At 31.1% G+C, this 6,000-nt stretch overlaps 1 protein-coding gene across 3 annotated transcripts in view; it reads left to right on the top strand.

Annotated features, from left to right (window-relative positions):
* Window positions 1-1,513: 1,513 nt before the first annotated feature.
* LOC113547858 (paired box protein Pax-6-like) overlaps window positions 1,514-6,000 on the top strand; it is a 43,655-nt gene continuing 39,168 nt past the window's right edge. For all 3 annotated transcript variants that reach the window (XM_026948402.1, XM_026948400.1, XM_026948401.1), the window contains exon 1: window positions 1,514-2,205. The gene's annotated coding sequence lies outside the window, so the exon portion shown is untranslated. The remainder of the gene's footprint in view (window positions 2,206-6,000) is intronic.

The following is a 6,000-nucleotide window of genomic DNA, read 5'->3' as shown; positions in this document are numbered from 1 at the left end:
CATTTAATGTTTTGGTCGAGCATCGTGTTATTTATAACTTTAAATATTATATATTATTATAATTATTATTGTCTGCATGAAATTTAATAAATAAACAATATCATATCATTTATTATACAGTTAAAGATAAAAAACTCTAGTTCTCTTTATCTTCAATAAAATATTAAATTTATATCTTCGTTTTCTAATAATAAATGAAATAGAATATATTAATACAGTATAATTTCAGCTTTACATAATATATTATATTGTAGTTATTTTTCTATTTGAGTTATACTTGATCTCGATAAAAATTCCTAGTATATTTCTTTTTGATCATAAAAACGATTTTTTAAAATAAAAACGTAAATTTATAAAACGTATAGTTCGTAATTTATTTTTATTTTTTGTTCAATAAGTTTAGGTAGACTTATAATTTTACTTAATCCAATTTCCAATAATTTAAATATTTATTATTTTTTTTTAAGCTTTTGTACGTATCATATTGAAAACTAACTCAATAATAACTATAATATTGTACATTGAAAAAACTAAGAATATTATTTCGTAGAGTCATATTATACTTATGATTTTTTTGACAACAAATAAGTACAATAAAAGAACTATAAAAGGCGATTAATAAAAAATAATGCAAATAAATCAGCCCCGATATATTCAATAATAAAACAACATTTTTTTATGTTATGAAAACGGTAAAAACAAAAATATCTATTTATAAGATTAAGTACAATAATATGAAATCGCATTAAGTATATTTACTCATACATAAATACAACTCATTGATATTTCAACAGGACTAATTCGTCATTGCTCACGAGTGCCAAGTCACACAGGATACTTTGAAGTACTCATATCGTCTCAGGAAATAGGAATCACGCTGCACCAGCCAGAACTCGTATATTATAATTTATAATACATAGTATAGTGTATTGCAGATGTACAGTTGGATTACATCAAATCAGAATATACTATAATATGACGTGATGGTCATATAATATTATTATATATTGTTTGTAAATTATACGAACGGGAAATGATAATGTAACGCATTTATCGGTCGTCGTGCGCGAGTACATATCGCATAATATTATAATAATATTATTACCTATATATTTGCAGACGGCGAGAATGCGGCGGCGCACACCAAGACCACCGCCGCGAACGCGGTGCTCGACTTCGGCAGGGATGGAACGTCGCCCTCTCCCCTCGTGGCCGTTCACTTCTTCGCCCTTCGCCGCGATCGTCCGCACCGCCGTCTCCCAACGCCGCGCAAACCAACAACCACCACCGATCTTTGGCCGGGGGGGTGCGAGCTCTGTTAGGCAGGAGGAGGAGGGTATCCGACTGTCGACGACGACGCCGCGAATATAGGAGGACGCTCCGCCCACCGGGCCGGTTTGCGGTGGGACGGATGGAGCAGGGGGTCAGCGGCGGGGTGGAGTCTGCGTAGGGCGCGCGACCGCCGCCGCCGAAGAGTCGCGACTCGCGAGTATTGCCGCCGAGACGCCACCGCGGACGAGACGGACGCAGTCGTGTGGATCGAACCGTACGACGCGCGCGCGCTCACCGCATACACAGGCGAACGGTACACACATCGCGCACGCACGGCCTGGCGGAAAAACGCGAACGCTGTAACACGCGCGCCGCCGAGACCGCGACGTGCCTGTACACAAACACTAACACACACTAACGCGCGCGCGCCCGGTCTTCGCCGACGCGTATATCGGTTGATCGCCTCCGATCTGTCGGCGCCACCCGATCCGCGAGGATCTCCGCGATCGCCGCACACGCGTATATTATACACACCTATCCCGTGTGTCGTGTAAACACCGCGCAAACGGTTTTTTTTAATAATTTTTCGTCGCATTTTCGGGGGTTTATTTTTGTTAATTCGAGTTCGAACGGTCGCGCGTCGTCTACTACTACACCGTAATAGTATATACCTACAATAATATTATTCCGTCGAATTTTTTTTTTTCTTGATTTATCGTGCATATCTACCACCGTACTTCTCGTGGACAATTTACACGCACGTGCAAACGTAAATCATAATAACTGCAGTGCGATAGTATTATTATTGTATTATGATCGGTTCGGCGACGGCGGTACAACAGGATTATTCGTAACCGCACACGGCAACAACGGCTGCACCGTCGTATGCGCTGAGGCACAGACGCGCCCGGCCAACCCGACGGACCTTAATCGGTAAGTGTTGATCTCGCATTTTTAAATACGTCGCAGTCAAGTATTGATTATTATTATTAAATATAAGTAAGCTCGTAGATATTATTGTAATACATGGGTACCTAGGAACTTAGCTATACACGGTACATAAATATTATATACTACGTACACAAGTATATTTTTCAAAAGCCATAACGCCGTGGTCGAGGATGTAAAAAATGGGAAACTGCAAAAAATATACTTATGCTATTTTTTGGGTTACCTATACTATTTAAAGTTAATGGTGTTTAATACTGCACACGATTTCAACCATAAATTTAATTCACTTTTTTAACCCTTAGTAATTAAGTATTCAAAAGTATTCAAAAACTGTTATACCTTATTATTTATAATAATATACTCAAATCAAATTTCCGTTATTATTAATGCCACCTATGTATGGATAAGTTATAGAAACCCGTTAGTTTATCGTCGGACGCGCCTCTAATAATCATATACGTACCTATACACTACGATGATTTTTCCATTTGGCTTTATCACTGATTTTAAATATTGATAAAACAAAAATATAATATAGGACGATTTAATTTCACCGTTCTGTTATTAAATCAAAATAAATAATATATAAATAAACAATACCTATAGATATAACTATATAAGTAATCAGTAAGATATTTATAATTTTCTGCAAACCATTTTTTTATTAAATTATAATTGGACAGTAAAAAACTACAATAAACACAAAAGTTATTATTTATTGATCAATGAAAATTCAAAAGAGAATATATAAACTGTTTATAATATGTTAATGCACTATTGATTTCATAATATTATATTATGTATAACACACAATTACAATATTATATAACCTTTATATTTTCCGTGTAGATAAATGATGTATGTAATTTTTATTCAAAATATTTTTAATACGTCCATTTTATGTTAGTTAATCATTAAACAAATAAAAACAAAAATAATGAAAACAGTAAAAGCACATCCGTATAATAATTAATAAGTAATAACTTCTAAGACGATAATAATATAATAACCACCTACATTAATATTAACATTTTATTTTTTTAAATTAAACAGTAGTTATTAATGTTACCATTGCGAATTTAATAGTATTGGTAATATTCACTTAATTGTATAGTTTGTTTTTATAAATATTTCTTATCGCGAACTACACAAAATATTAATTACTTATTACAAAATAAAAATTAATGATATAAATATAACTTTATCACTCCCATATAATTAGAAGGCGGCATATAAATGATTATCTTGATCAGTCTAGACATAATGTCTGCAACCTTAAACTAACTACATATCAGCTACCTATTGGCTACTCTAATATAATATAATACCTACTATCTAATAAGTTATAATATTCCATACAAAAAATTAAATCTAATTGCTAACTAATATTATTGTTGTTATCAATATGTAATACTTATGAAGAATGTTTATACAACTTTCTGTTTCTAACTTTTATCGTAAATTGTACGAATAAATATACTATAAGCGCAAATATGCCACGCGTTAATATTATATTTTAGATTCTTATATAATGATATGATTAGTTATTAATATTATTTATAAAATGTGGATAGAGGTATATTTCTAGTTTACAGTTGCAACTTATAGTAATAAATTGTATTTTTTATATTTTATTTTATAATACGATGATTACAACGTACTAATTTAAAATATTTATTGGTCAACTATAATGTGTGATATTTATAGACTATTATATAACATAGGAAAAGATTTTTTTAGTTTTTATCAATATGATTTCCCTGATGAGCTTCACGGGTGTTCAATACAATTTTGGGATTGGAGTAGATCGCGTGGGACACATCTTATAGTTTTTTTAGGCTCATACGATAATTGATAATAGATATTTTAAATAATATCAATAATGAGTGTCTATGATCCATAGTCAAATTGTTATTTTATTTTTAAATTATAACTGATATTGCATATTTTATGGATTGATTATTTATAATAATCTTAAATTTTGTATAAAATGTAATTCCATTAATATCTATATTTTTGTTTTATTTTATACCAAAATAATGTTAAGTATATACTTATAAATAATAGTTTTTACATAAATGAGACTGTATGTGATGATTTAAAACCTCCGTAGAATACTATAGGATAACACACATGAATTTTGTTTAGGCTCACGAAAATCCAATTTTTTTAATATAAATATTTAGGGTTGTCATTGCTTAGACCAGCGACTCCCAATCTGTGCACACCGGTGCGCAAAGGTTACCCGAGCTCATTTTAGAGACAACATGGCTCATCCAAGAATGAAAAAAGATCATTAGTTATTAGTTTTTCACATTCAATTTTAAAGAAGTATTTTTTTCTCTTTATTTACAACTATAATTTTGTAATTTGTTTATAATAATATATTCAATAAAATTATTTAAATCGGTTATAAATGAAAACTTATATTATTTCCTCGATTATTTTCTATCTTCATGATATTGACAAAAGAGCGCATAACTAAATTTGGACCAACAAAAAGGCACCGCTCGCTAAAAAAGTTAGGAACCGATGGCTTGGAGATATACAATTCAATCAAAATTATCTGTATAATAAATTGTAGCGTATGGAAAAATTACTCGACCGATTTCAGCGAAAATTTCAAAAATTATTCTTAAAGATATCAGAAAAATTTAAAGAGTAGATTAAGCCACAATTTAAAATATATCAGGTATTATGTCTAATCCACTATAGGAGAGATTGTCCATCTTAGTCGAATTTATTCACAAAAAGCAAAGTACACCGTCAACAATATTTGCATGAGAACTAATGTACATACACTAAAACCTACAAATACACCAATATAGCATTGTATTTTAAATTTGTTCATTTTTCCTCTTACGCGAAGTCAGGTTATACATTTTATAATTATAAACTAAAGTTAAATGTTTAATTTATTTTTACTGTGTATTTTTAATTACTTTTGATTAATTGACTAAAATGTATACACTTATCAAGTTTATGTATGAGAGTTTCTACTTATATAAAACTAATTTAGAACTGTTAGTGACTTTTAAAATTAGTTATCATACTTTTTATTAATGTGGATTATTATAAAAATCGAATTTGTATACGATTTATTATTACGTATAGAAAATACAATTTTATAATATTATTGTAACACTTAATATTAGACTTTTGTTGTTATTATTCTATAATTAATGTAAAGTATAATAATTAACAACTAAATAAATACGTTTTCATTGAAAAAAATAAATATAGTTATCATGTGCTTATTCCTTAATATTATTATTATCGATAAATATAAACAGTATATGCCTACGTGACGGGATATATTTTCATTTGTAAGACTTCAAAGGGGATGCTGTCTTAAATACAACAAATAAAAACATTTATATAATATAAAGGTACAATTTGTTCGTTTAATGTACCACAATCTATTGTTTCATGGACTATATATAATATCATATACGGCCCGAGCCAATAAACCATCTTGTATACATAAACATCGCGCATGCAGCATGTTTGATCAAGGGATCCAATTGCCCCCGGGTTTCGTGTGAAAATGGGGGAGAGGGTGTACGGGGAGCCTATTAAAACCTAATCACGTATAGACACATACACACATACATCGATGGATGATTCTGTTGTTGTCATTTGATTCCATGTTGTATAATATCTACCAACTATTATATATATACTGCTGTCAACGGTCTTTTTTTCATTTTGGGTTGCTCCTCCCCGTGGTTCGCGCCCCCTCGTTGGACTTACGTACATAGATACATTTAACCGAAT

The sequence above is a fragment of the Rhopalosiphum maidis genome, chromosome 1, assembly GCF_003676215.2.
Source record: "Rhopalosiphum maidis isolate BTI-1 chromosome 1, ASM367621v3, whole genome shotgun sequence".
Lineage (NCBI taxonomy): Eukaryota > Metazoa > Arthropoda > Insecta > Hemiptera > Aphididae > Rhopalosiphum > Rhopalosiphum maidis.
Note: the sequence above shows the minus strand (reverse complement) of the source record. Positions and strands in the feature narration are given on the sequence as shown.